The sequence below is a fragment of the Cucurbita moschata genome, unplaced genomic scaffold (genome assembly GCF_002738365.1).
Source record: "Cucurbita moschata cultivar Rifu unplaced genomic scaffold, Cmos_1.0 Cmo_Scf00049, whole genome shotgun sequence".
Classification (NCBI taxonomy): domain Eukaryota; kingdom Viridiplantae; phylum Streptophyta; class Magnoliopsida; order Cucurbitales; family Cucurbitaceae; genus Cucurbita; species Cucurbita moschata.
Window position 1 is genome coordinate 196,770 of NW_019268565.1, and position 13,826 is coordinate 210,595.

General features: G+C 41.7%; 2 long non-coding RNA genes across 2 annotated transcripts in view; both read right to left on the reverse strand.

Moving 5' to 3' along the window:
- The window catches only part of LOC111435545, a 34,283-nt gene extending 30,651 nt beyond the window's left edge, over nt 1-3,632 (reverse strand). The window contains exon 1 of the long non-coding RNA XR_002709085.1: nt 3,524-3,632. This is a non-coding gene — a long non-coding RNA (uncharacterized LOC111435545). The remainder of the gene's footprint in view (nt 1-3,523) is intronic.
- A 7,543-nt stretch (nt 3,633-11,175) lies between these two features.
- Nucleotides 11,176-11,446, reverse strand: LOC111435552. The gene is made up of 2 exons (XR_002709088.1): nt 11,374-11,446; nt 11,176-11,293 (listed from the first exon to the last, which is right to left on the reverse strand). It is a non-coding gene; the product is annotated as an uncharacterized LOC111435552 (long non-coding RNA).
- Nucleotides 11,447-13,826: the final 2,380 nt, after the last annotated feature.

The following is a 13,826-nucleotide window of genomic DNA, read 5'->3' on the forward strand; positions in this document are numbered from 1 at the left end:
TTTTTTTCTGTTTAATTATTATTTACTTATTCTTATTATTATCTTTTTTTTTTTTCAGGTCGTTACATTTAAAGTTGAATTGATCGTTGAGAAGCAGATTCAAGCTAGTACCAAGAATAATTAGTAACTCCAACCTAGACCAACTAAGTAATTGGTTCTACTATTGACTCGGTTTGATGAATTGTAGTATGTATGATGACGCGTGCCATTTAATAAGTCATGTCATGTTATGCGACGTTATGCAACCTAGACCAACTAAGTAATTGGTTCTACTGTTGACTCGGTTTGAAGAATTGTAGTATGTATGATGACGCGTGCCATTTAATAACTTATGTCATGTTATGCGACGTTATGCTATGATAAGCTATTATATTTTGTGATCGTGTAGTGTTGTATAAAGGTTATATGGAATCGAAAATCTATGATGTATAAACCTCCACAGACCATGCCATGAAAGCTATGTTACATACTACTAAAGGTACAGAAATTATGAAAGTATAATACACCGATTTATTATGTTATAGATTAATGGAGGTTTGTCAAATATCTAGATTATGCTACGAGGGACTCATGCATATTAATGTGAAGTGCATCGGGATACTTACATTACGACTTACGATTTTTGATATTTATGTGCATTATGATGTTATGTAGACCCTTTCACTCTGTGGTATTCAACAAGAACTCGTTAGCGAGTACTAGTCTGACGAGCAAGATTCAAGGGGTGTGTGAGCCCACCTAGTGGGTCCATACTCACATACATGGGCTATGTACAGAGAAGTACTACACATCCAAATCTATCTAAGGCCATGCTATGATGTGTTAAAAGGATAGGTCCCCCCATAGCACGACACGTGCAGGTTCACAACACACACGTTGTTCAGGCATCAAACTATTCATCCAATCAAGATAGTAGTGAAGTTATTAATTTGTTGTACTATGTCGAGTTACAAATTATCCTCAAAACTAACTTAGATCTTCTTCTCTAAGTCCAATTCAACCTAGGTGAGTTTTCGACATTGAGTTAATACATAATATCGTTGAACAAAATTCTATGTGAGAAATACTCGCACTCTTTATTAACACAAATCGAAAAGAGATTACAAGGCACTTTGTAGAATACTCTTGTTTTATATTTCTTGGGATGAATACCTAGGTAAGGTTGATTTTATCTGGAGACCACTGATGCATGTTACACAAATCGAAAAGAGATTACAAGGCACTCTGTAGAATACTTTGACTTGGCCCAGGCGGAAGAATGGGTACACCTCTTAAAATGACAGATGAAGCATGCGGTGGAGGAGGTGGGTAGTCGCTATGCCTTCTACTTGACCCAAACAAAGGAATGGGTACGCCTTTCGGCAACATTCCAAAATTCATCTTAAATTGTTTATTTAAAATGACAGATGAAGCATGCGGTAGAGGAAGTGGGTAGTGATTATGCCTTTTACTCGGCCCAGATGGAGGAATGAGTACGCCTTTCGGTAACATTCTAAGGACGATGGGTGGAGGAGGGGTCAAGTGAAATAATGTTCTTTGGCTTGATCTAGATGAAGAAATGGATATTCCTTTTGGATGCTTTACAATTTGGTCTGTCAATTCCTCTTCTCGAATGGTGTCGTCTACATCGACTTCAACCACTTTTTTAACATCCGTTTCATAGACTATAAAGTGCACTCCAAAGAAAATGAGAGTACAGACTCTCAAAAACACATTAGACATCATATTTTCTATAAAATATGATCTCTAAACTTCCATTTCTTCCTTTTTATATAGAATTTACTTTTTAATTAAAATTAAGTTCCCTTTGCCATAAACCCTAAAATTAACATTTTATTGTTAGTAAAAAACAATAAACCGTTTGAAATTTGTTTGGTAATAAGTTTTAAGGTCCACAATTGACATTTTTGTTACTAGTTTCTAAATTGTGTTTTCCATATTTTTGTGATAGGGAGGTTATCTTTGTTTGTCCAAGAACCCAGTCCATCATGCTTCAACCAAGTATATTCATGTCTGATTTCATTTTGTTCGAGAAATTGTTTATGAAGGGAGAATCGTTTATTTAAAATTGGAACTCCTAATGATCATATCAATATGTTGACACAGGTGGTTGCCAGCATTACGTAGATTTCTATTTCTGTCACAACAATTGGTATCGTATCATTTTGTTATGGAATTTGGGTACAACAAACACAACCTTTGAATTCAGGGTTTATGGCTGTGAGAGGTATTCGAGATGGAACTTTAATGGCTAAGGCTTTCCTCCAAAATTATTGAAGATATACCGTTTAAAATTCATGAAAACATAACAAATGCTTGGAGATCAATTTGCTCTTGCATGGGTTGTGTGTTCAAATCGTTCATTTGATGCACGAAAATTTAACAAAGCAGAAAACTTCACAGAAGAAATTAATGGCGTTTAGGTACTTTTCATACTGAGCACCTTGTATAATTGGACACCTCGTGAGGGTGCAGGTCAATTCCACAACATGCCCTTGAATGCTAAGGTTGTTCATTTCAAAAGATCAAGAAAACGGTTTATGCTAGAGTCTTGGAACTTCTTTAGATCCTCTCCCAGCATCTCAATCTCATATATTTTGTTCCACATTTTAAGTAGCATCTGAAAGAAGTATGGTTTATAGACAAAGATGATAGATTTAAAGTTGAATTGATCATTGAGGAGCAGATTCAAGCTAGTACCAAGAATAATTAGTAACTCCAACCTAGACCAAATAAGTAATTGGTTCTATTATTGACTCGGTTTGACGAATTGTAGTATGTATGATGACGTATGCCATTTAGTAACTTATGTCATGTTATGCGACGTTATGCTATGATAAGCTATTCTATTTTGTGATCATGTAGTGTTGTATAAGGGTTATATGTTATCGAAAATCTATGATGTATAAACCTCCATAGACCATGCCATGAAAGCTATGTTACATACTATTGAACGTACAAGAATTATGAAAGCATAATTCACCGATTTATTATGTTATAGATAAATGGAGGTTTGTCTTATATCATAGATTATGCTACAAGGAACTCATGCATATTAGTGTGTCATGTGCATCGGGATACTTACATTACGAGTTATGATTCTTGATATTTATGTGTGTCATGATGTTATGCAGACCCTTTCACTCTGTGGTATTCAACAAGAACTCGTTAGCGAGTGCTAGCCCGACGAGCCGAATCCAAGGGGTGTGTGTCACGACCGGGTTTTCGAGGCTTCGAAAAACCGAATCGTGACTAAAAAGACAAAATCAAAATCAAACAAAAAGAAAAATAATAGAAAAGAAAAGTAAAGTAAAAAGATAAAAATACAATTGAATTAAAACAACAAAGAGAGAAGTTTTGTTTTGAAATTATTACAAAAGGAATTGCAAATATAAAATGAAGAAAAATACAATTATGAAGAAAAATACAAAAGACTTTGAAGGACCGAAAAGGGACTGATGCTCCAGAACGACCCCCTCTGTGACCGCACAACTCTCGAGCGCTCCTCCACCTCGACCGGCACCTGACGGAGCGTCGGCCTTGCTAGCCTCTCAATCCTTGTACGAGTCTCGTCTAAGGATGGATTCCGGCGGTGGTCCGTTAATCTTCCCAGCTGACTTCTCTCCAGTTTCTCTCTATCTCCTTCTTTCTTTTGCAAGGGATCTGACGTGGTTCTCCTTGGACCCCTATTAGGGCTGAAGGGGCAAAATGACTTTTTTTTTCTTGCATTACAAATTCTCCCCTCCTTAGGAACTTTCGTCCCCGAAAGTAGCCATCTCTTGGAAGAGTTCGGAATAAGCTTTCCTCACATCTTCTTCTCGTTCCAAGGTTGCCTCTTCCTCACGACGGTTACCCCATGAGACCTTTACCAAGAGAATATCTTTGTTATGCAACCGCCTACTGTCTCGAGCTAAAATTCTGCTAGGCTTCTCGTAAGACAGATCTTCTCGAAGAGGAAGAATCTCATGCTCGATTACATGAGTAGGGTCTAGAGTATACTTCCGCAGCATGGATACGTGGAACACATTGTGCACGGCGGCAAGGTTCGGTGGTAGGGCAATTTTGTAAGCCACAGCCCCAACTCTTTCTAGAATCTCAAAGGGGCCTATGAACCTTGGGCTCAATTTCCCTTTCTTTCCGAACCTCAACACCCCCCTCATAGGGGCTACCTTCAAGAACACGTGGTCACCCACCTCAAATTTGAGGTCCCTTCTACGCACATCTGCATAGCTTTTCTGTCGACTCTGTGCGGTGAGTATTCTTTTCTTAAATTTCTGCACCGCTGCGTTGGTGACCTGAACCAACTCCGGTCCCAATAGTTGCTGCGTGCCTACCTCTTCCCAAAACACCGGTGTTTGACACCTATGCCCATACAGTGCCTCAAAGGGGGCCATCTATATGGCCGTTTGATAACTATTGTTGTAGGCAAACTCCATTAAAGGTAGATGATCGTCCCAACACCCAGAGAAATCTAAGGAGCAGGCTCGCAACATGTCCTCTAAAACCTGGTTTAGCCTTTCGGTTTGTTCGTTCGTTTGAGGATGGAACGCTGTACTAAACCTCAACTAAGTTCCTAGTGCCCTCTAAAGACTACTCCAGAACTGAGAGGTGAACTTGGTGTCCCGGTCTGATACTATGGACACTGGTACCCCGTGCAGGCGTACTATTTCCTTGACATATAACTGAGCCCACCGATCCACTCAATATGTGGACTTTCCTGGAATGAAGCGAGCCGTCTTAGTCAATCTGTCTATAATTACCCAGATGATGTTGAAACCCTGCTTTGTCTTTGGCAAACCCGAGATAAAATTCATACAGACTGTTTCTCATTTCCACTGATGAACGTTTAGAGGCTGTAGCAATCCTGCTAGGCGTTGCCTCGGGGCCTTCACCTGCTGGTAAGTCAAGCAACGGCTTACAAAATCCGCTGTCTCTCTTCATTCCGGATCACCAATAATATCTTTTCAGACCCTGATACATCTTCGTACTTCCAGGGTGGAACACATAAGATGTATCATGGGCTTCGGTCATAATATCTTTTAAGATTCCCTCGTCTCGGGGAACGCACAGGCGGTTTTGCCATAGCAGACCCCCGTCTGAGGAGATAGAATATCCTACTGACCTCTTTGTCTCAGTCTGACTGCACACTTTACTGAGGTGTTCGTCAGACCTCTGAGCGTCGATAATTTTCTTTCGTAGGGTGGGCTGTATGGTTAACTATGCTATCTGAACATTACCATCTTTAACCACCACATCTATCCCAGCCCTCTTCATCACATCTTGTAGTCTTTCCTGTGTGGTGATCATCGCAGAAGTATGCACGGCCTTCCTGCTCAATGCATCAACTACAACGTTGGCTTTGCCTGGATGGTACAGGATCTCTATGTCATAATCCTTTACTAGTTCCAACCATCGCCTTTGTCTCATATTGAGCTCCTTCTGCGTAATAAGTACTTGAGGCTCTTATGATCGGTGAAGACTTGTACTTTTTTCCCATACAGGTAATGTCGTCACGTTTTTAGAGCAAATACTACCGCTGCTAACTCGAGGTCATGTGTTGGGTAGTTTCGTTCATATTCCTTCAGTTGTTGAGAAGCATACGCTATCACCTTACCATTCTGCATGAGCACACATCCTAAACCTTTCCCTGATGCATCACTGTACACCGCGAGATTACCTGACCCGTCTAGAACTATAAGGATTGGTGCGGTTACCAACCTCTTCTTGAGTTCCTGGAAACTCTGTTCACAAGCTGGAGTCCAAGCAAAGGGCTTGCCCTTCTTGGTTACCTGTGTTAGCGCTGAGGAAATTTTGAAGAAATCCTAAACGAATCTTCTGTAATATCCAGCTAGCCCTAGAAAACTCCTCACCTCTGATAAGATAAGGAATCAATACAAGGGGAATAAGATTCGGATTACCTTGTTGATCGAATATCTCAAGACAAGAACATTTTGTTTGAGATTCGAATCACTCCAGAAGCAAGATCGATCATGTCTAGCTTCAATGATTCTTGTTGATCAAATATCTCAAGACAAGAACACTTGTTTGAGATTCGAATCACTCCAGAAGCAAGATTGATCATGTCGAGCTTGAATGATTCTACATGCAACCTAAACTACATAGAGTTGCAAAGAAACTTAGCCATTGGCTAAAGAAAAGCACAAATGCTTCTTTTGATATATCTTCTAAGTCTGATTACAAATACAACATAGATGGCTTTATATAGCCTCAAAATGAAACTATTAAAGGCATTCCAAAAGTTGTAACATTCACACTTTATGGCCATAATTAGCCATTATGTAAATGTAACCGAAATTAAATAAAAAGTCTTAAAACACAATAACTCTAAATTATAACCCACCCAAAATTTACAACAATCAAACTTTATTCTTCTTCAATGTAGCATGAATTGAAACATCTTTTGATTATTTTGATAACCTTTTCTCCACATCTTCATTGAAGCATATTGTATGATTGATGTCTCTTGGTTCATATCAACCTCTATGACTGTGGTCGGCTGTGGCCACCTCATCACTGCTTCTATCTTAGCTGGGTCCACCATAATCTCCTTGCTTGACACCACGTGACCCAGAAATGCAATTTCAGACAACCAAAACTCACACTTAGAGAACTTGGCATACAACTTCTGGGCTCTCAGTATTGTCAAGACTTTTCTTAGTTGTATTTCATGATTTGCCTCTGACTTAGAGTATACCAGAATGTCGTCGATGAACACTATGACAAAGGTGTCTAAGAATTCCTTAAACACCCTGTTCATTAGTTCCATGAATACTGCTAGTGCATTGGTAAGGCCAAAGGACATAACGAAAAACTCGTAATGTCCATAACGACTTCTGAACGCTGTCTTGGGTATATCCCCTTCTCTGACCCTCAACTGATGATACCCCGACCTTAGGTCAATTTTGGAGAAGACTGTTGCTCCCTGTAGCTGATCAAACAAGTCGTCAATTCTTGGAGAGGATACCTATTCTTTATAGTGACCTTGTTTAATTCTCTGTAATCAATACACAACCGCATGGACCCGTCCTTCTTTTTGACAAACAGAACAGGGGCTCCCCAGGGTGATACACTAGGCCGGATGAAACCCTTATCCAACAGCTCCTGTAACTGTTCCTTCAATTCCCTAAGTTCTGCAGGTGCCATCCTGTAAGGTGCCTTGGAGATCGGCACAGTTCCTAGTTCTAAATCGATCCCAAAATCGACTTCCCTAGCGCGGGGCAAACCTGGCAGATCCTCCGGAAAGACATCTACGAACTCCCTGACGATGTGTATCGATGAGGTTATTTGTTTGTTACTATTGTCTAAGGTCACGTTGCCTAGGAATGCACTTGCGCCACTACGAATCAGCTTCCTAGCCCTTAACGATGTTATGACGCTTGGGACACCCTTGGAAGTGGCTCCTTTGTAGGTAAAATTGTCCCCTGACGGGAGCCTGAGAGTTACTACTCGAGTCTTGCAATCTATCAAAACGCGATTCTCGCCTAGCCAATTCATACCCAAGATGACATCCAAGTCTTGCATGTTTAACACTATCAGTGTAGCTTCGATGACACGTCCTGATATTGTTATACCACCTCCCTTAACCCTATGGGCAGTTAACAACAGCTCGTGAGCAGGGGTGGACACTGATAGGGTAATTTCTAATAGTTCTTTCTCTAGATGTGCTAGCTCTACAAACTCTTCAGATACGAATGAATGTGTCGAACCCAAATCAAACAATACTAAAGCAAGATGACCAAATACGGGTAGCGTACCTGTAACAACTGCGTCAGGCTGGTTAACTTGCTTGGCTGTTGTTGCATGGCCTACAGCTCGCCCCTGCTGTTGTTGAGCAGCTTGGCCCCTCTGATGCTGTACTGCAGGTCAGTTGACACGCTGATCATTCCTCTGAAGGCAATCTACTGCAAAGTTCCCTACCTGACCGCATCTATAGCAGGCACCTGTTCCTACTCTGCATTCCCCCGTGTGAGGACGTTGATAGTTAGGACAAAGGGTCCTGTTCCGTATCGGGGCCCTTCTTTGTTTATCAGTGTGGCCACGGGGCGATCTACCAGTTCTGGGGTGGCTAGGGTCTATCACCCTTCCCTGAGCTGCAGTGTGGGATGGTTGAGCTATTCCCAACTGCAGCTTGTCGGTGCGGGGCGAGTCGAGCAGGGTCGCTACTTGAAGAGCTTTCGTATAGACGAAGGATGACTGGGATGCAACATTCCCCCTTAGTTCCTCCCTCAGGTCAGCGATAAATCGCTCGCCCTAACATAGGCTAGAGAAAACCTTGCCAACCTATTAAACTCCAAGTCATATTCCTCCACTAATCTGTCTCCCTATTTCAGTGCAAGGAATGTTGCCTGCATTTTCACTCTGGCAGTGATTGGGTAGTATTTGTGGAGGTACGCATCTTTAAACTGGCACCATGTAATAAATTCTCCCTGTGGTGTAATGTTCTTCTGAGCACCCTTCCACCAGAAGTGCGCCTCTCCTTTCAGCATATATGTCCCACAATGGACCTCATACTTTGGCGGGCAGTTCATAAAATGGAAGGCCGTTTCTATGGCCTCTAGCCAATTCTCGGCGGCAATGGGATCCACCTTGCCTCCGTCAAAGGAAGGCGATTTATGCCTCTAGAAATCGCTTAAGTAGCGGGACTCCACAGTCATAGTCTCTGAATCCTTGCCCCCATGCCCTGTTGACTGATTAGACATCATGGTTTGAATCATCTGGTTCGTCAGAGCCTGATTTCTCATCGACGTCATCATGAACGTCTGAAACATCTCAACTGAGGGCATGGCTAGTGCCTGGTTTAGCAGGACTGTTGTACATGGGGTTGGACCCGATGGGACTTCCTCAGAGAAGGGAGTAGTAGGGGGTGTATCAAGCAGTCTTCGGGCCTTGGCCTTCCTTCGGCGTCTTTTTGTTCTTGATGGCTATGGTTCTCTCCCCTCGCTAGTTTGGGGCGTATCCCCAACCTCCTCCTGAAATTCAGGTTGTTCCTCTTCAGGTGTTGGAACCGAGGTATCCTGAACTTCCTCTCTTCTTCCCCTTCTAGGTCCGGGCCCTACATATGGTTCTCGTCCCTTTGGTGCTATTATCTACCACAATAGAAAAAAGAACTATGGTTACAATTCATTCTTGACACATCTCCTAGAGAATGTGCGATTATAATGCCATAGTTGGTCATGGTATACTCTATAAGTACTAGCTTAACCTTTGTCTTTATGTTTCCATCGCGTGAGAACGTCTGGTTGTGAGCGGCATGTGATTGACGAGCGAAGTCACAGAGGACACGACTCTCTATCCTAAATGTCTACAGGACCTATAACCTGGCTGCTCTGATACTAAATTTGTCACGACCCAATATTTTACTATGGATCGTGACTAGCTACAAGACACGAATGCATGAAGTGTTTTAAATATGAAGTAGAGAAAATCTTTAAATTCCAATAAAGTTTTTGGACAACAAACAGACAAAACAAAATAAATTTCGAAAGAATGCAAATATAAAATAAGGACTGGACTGACGCCCCGAGACAACAAATTTCTCTGTGACAATCCCCGCCTCCATCATGCCCGCCCTTGACCGATGCCTCGCGCTCCTGAAAAAAAAGGAAAACATAGCAAGGATGAGTATAAAAATTATACTCAGTAAGCCACCTACTTGTAGCCTCTCTTCGCATCCTAATTTAATAGGTTCCCACGGTTTCCTAATTTGGTTCATCGTCCATTCATTAAACGCCTAGAGGTTTCTTACGCCAAGCTTATATGGTCGGTATCTCTCTATGAGGCACTACCTTTACATGGCTATTTGGGACTACATGGTACCTAGCCTAGGGGTGTGCTGAATACCCCTACGCCCATATAGTCATCTTATGGGAGGTGCGACCTAACCCGTTCCCATGCTGCTAATGGGCTGTACGACGTGGGGACACATTTCCCATGCGAAATGGCTAAGAGCAGTAAGGACTAATCAGGGACCCTTGGTCCTCCCACAAATCTATAGATACCGTTCTCACGCTAGCAATCTATGAACACTCCGAGATACCTTGCTGTCGTGGTAAACCGCTAAGTTCCTAAGGGAAAATTAAGTCTGGCTAGATCGACATATCGCTACTAACAGTAATCCCCTAAGTCTATCATAGAAATGGGCCCTAGCAATTAACAGAGTGTGCATGCAACCTTCTTCTAACATTATAGTATGTAATTCATGCAAACTAGGCATACCGGCTCAACGGGGCGATGACCTCCATCAAGCACCCAGAGCACGAAGTTCACGCTTAATGGGGCGAATTCGTCCATCAAGCACCCGGAACACGGCATACACAATTCTAACATAAATTAAACGCATGCATACATACGGCGGAAGCATAAAGCATACAGCAACACTCATGTAATTCACCCAATACAATCATAACAATTAATCTGACTAATAATTTACATGGAGAGCTAACCTGAAGCAAAACTACTAACATGCATGCAATCCAAGCAAATCCTACAAGTATTTCTTCCTAAATACCGGGTGGTGACTTACCTGGTTGACGCGTGCCCTTTTTGCTAGCATTTCTTTGCCCGTGAGGTGTCAAAAAATACTGATTTTTTTAAATTAGGTCCCTATAAACGTAAGAACAGTATTAAAACTGGAACCGGGATAAAAATCGGGCAAACAGAAAACAACCAGGCCAAATTGGCCATTCCATGCACGCTCACGCACCAGCAGCGCGCTAGGAGTGCGTGGTCACACGTGCGGGAAGGCGCCAGTCGCAGGCTGTACGTGCACCTGCCACGCGCGTCCGCTTCCGCGTAGTTGTGGGTCGGTCGGTCCGGTCGGCTCGTGTTTGCGGTTCGGCTCGACTTGCAGGCGACACGTGTCGATGCCTTGCTGGAGCTGCGTTGCTCCAGCCGATGGTCGACGCGTGTCCTGCGCCTGTCACCGCTCGCCGCCGCCCGACGCGTGTCCTGCGCCTGTCACCACTCGCCGCCGCCCCTTTTTTTTCTTTCTTTCTTTCTTCTTTCTTCTCGTTCCTCTGAAAACCGAAACACAGACCCCTTTTCCAATTTTCATATCTTTCGATCCGTAGATCGGATCGATATGATTCCTTTGGCAATGTTCTAGATCGTGTTACGGGCTACGTCCTAGTATTTTTTTTATAATTTTTTGCTTGACTACTGAACGAGTTAAGAACGTTGGAAGTTCGCTCACCGTTCTCAGACGACTCTCGGATCTCTTCCTTTGGGTTGAGGTCTCGGCCAAACTTCTTCACAGACCGTGCGTGAGTTGTTCCTAGGTGAAGATTTCAGCATTTTAGGATCGATTCACGTAGGAAAGACTTAGATCTGAGAAATGTCGTTCAGAAACCTTACCTCGCGAAATGTTCTTGGGTCCTGACGGAGCGTCGACCTTGCTAGCCTCTCAATCCTTGTACGAGTCTCGTCTAAGGATGGATTCCGGCGATGGTCCGTTAATCTTCCCGGCTGACTTCTCTCCAGTTTCTCTCTATCTCCTTCTTTCTTTTGCAGGGGATCTGACGGGGTTCTCCTTGGACCCCTATTATGGCTGGAGGGGCAAAATGACATTTTTGCCCCTCAATTGACTTAGCCCCCCACTTTTTTTTTTCTTTTTTTCTTTTTTTTTTTTTTTGTTCTTGCGTTACATTGTCTGAGCCCACCTAATGGGTCCATTCTCACATACATGGGCTATGTGCATACAAGTACTACACATCCAATCTTGCCCGAACGAAAAAACTATCTAAGGCCATGCTGTGATATGCTAAACGGATAGATCCCCCCATGGCACAACACACATGTTGTTCATGCATCAAACCATTCATTCAATCAAGCTATTAGTGAAGTTATTAATTTGTTGTACTACGTCGATTTACAAATTATCCTCGGAACTAGCTTAAATCTGCTTCTCTAAGTCCAATTCAACCTAGGTGAGTTTTCGACATTGAGTTAATAAATAATATTGTTGAACAAAATTCTATGTGAAAAACATTTGCACTTTTTATTAACACAAATTGAAAAGAGATTACAACGCACTTTGTAGAATACTCTTGTTTTATATTTTTTTTGGATGAAAACCTAGGTAGGGTGGAGGGTATTTAGAAGGGAGGTCACACAATTTATTCCTGAAATATCTCAACCTTTTTTCCTAAAATATCTCAAAAAATATTTTGTATATTTATTCTTAAAATAGCTGAATCATTTTAGACAGCTTTACTCCTAACCTACCTAAATCATTTTTCTAAAATATATATATATATGAGCTCATACAATTATTGGGCTAGTGATGATATTTTAACACTGCCCCTCAACACTTGTCTTCATTCGTTGCACCATGTTGAGCTGACAGCGAAAGCTCTCACGTTTGCCCGTATTAAGCCCTTTTGTAAACAAGTCTGCTACTTGGTCACCTGTCTTGATCTGTCGCATCTCGACTTCTTCCTTCAAGACTTTCTCTCTAATGAGATGTTAGTGTACCTCCACATGCTTTGTTCTAGCATGCAACACCGAATTTTCTGCTAGGCGAATCGTAGATTGATTTTCGCAATGAAGTGATATTAGATAGTCTATTTTTTAGTGCAAATCTTTCATCAAGAGGTTCAGCCATGTACTTTCCTGAGCTACTCCAGTTGCTGCTCTATACTCTACTTCAGTAGTTGACAATGATACTGTTGGTATCCTTTTGGTACACCAAGAAATTGTTCCCGAACCAAACTTGAACACATGCCCAGTGGTTGATCTCCGAGTATCATGGTCTCCTGCATAGTCAACATCACAATATCCAACTAACTTGCAGTCTTTGCTTCTTTTGTATAGAAGACCATAGTCAATTGTACCTTTGACATATATCAAGATCCATCGAGCCAAATGAGGCTTCTTTGGACTTTGCATGTACCGACTCATGACTCCAACTGCATAATAAATATCAAGCCAAGTTAAAGTTAGGTAGATAAGACTACTTACTATGCTGCAGGAATTGTCAGCAGATATCAGTCCAATCTGGGACATGATCATTGGACTGTCGTTAAAAATATCCTCAAGTATCTTAGGAGAACGAGGGACTATATGCTAAAGTACGGTACAAAGGATCTAATCCTTACAGAGTACACTGACTTAGATTTTCAAACCGATATAGATTCGAGGAAATCGACATCGAGATCTGTTTTCACTCTGAACGGAGGAGAAATAATATGTAAAAGCATAAATCAAGGTTGCATTGTTGATTCCACCATGGAGGCTAAGTATGTTGCTGCTTGTGAAGCAGCGAAAGAATCAGTATGGCTTAGGAAGTTCTTAATTGATTTGAAAGTCGTTCCAAATATGCATCTGCCTATCACTCTTTATTGTGATAATAGTGGAGCAGTTGCAAATTCCAAAGAACCAAGAAGCCATAAGCGAGGAAAACATATTGAGCGCAAATATCATCTCATAAGGGAGATTGTGCAACAAGGAGATGTGATCGTCACACAGATAGCTTCAGGGCACAACATTGCTGATCCATTTACAAAGCCCCTCGCTGCTAAAGTGTTTGAAGGGCACATAGTGAGTCTAGGACTAAGAGTTATGTAATCTAGGGCAAGTGGGAGAAAATGCATGGGTATGTGATGCCCTAGTTCATTGTATTTATATCTTTCTCTCTACTCAACATTAATAAACCCCATTAGAGTTTTAGTACAAGTGGGAGTTTGTTGGCTTTATGTCCTAAAACTCATAATTTTTAAACAAAAACATATTCTGTTTTCAATAAGGTTATTATTGATGATTATTCAGTAAAGATTGTTATTGAATAAAGTGAATTTTACGATCATTAA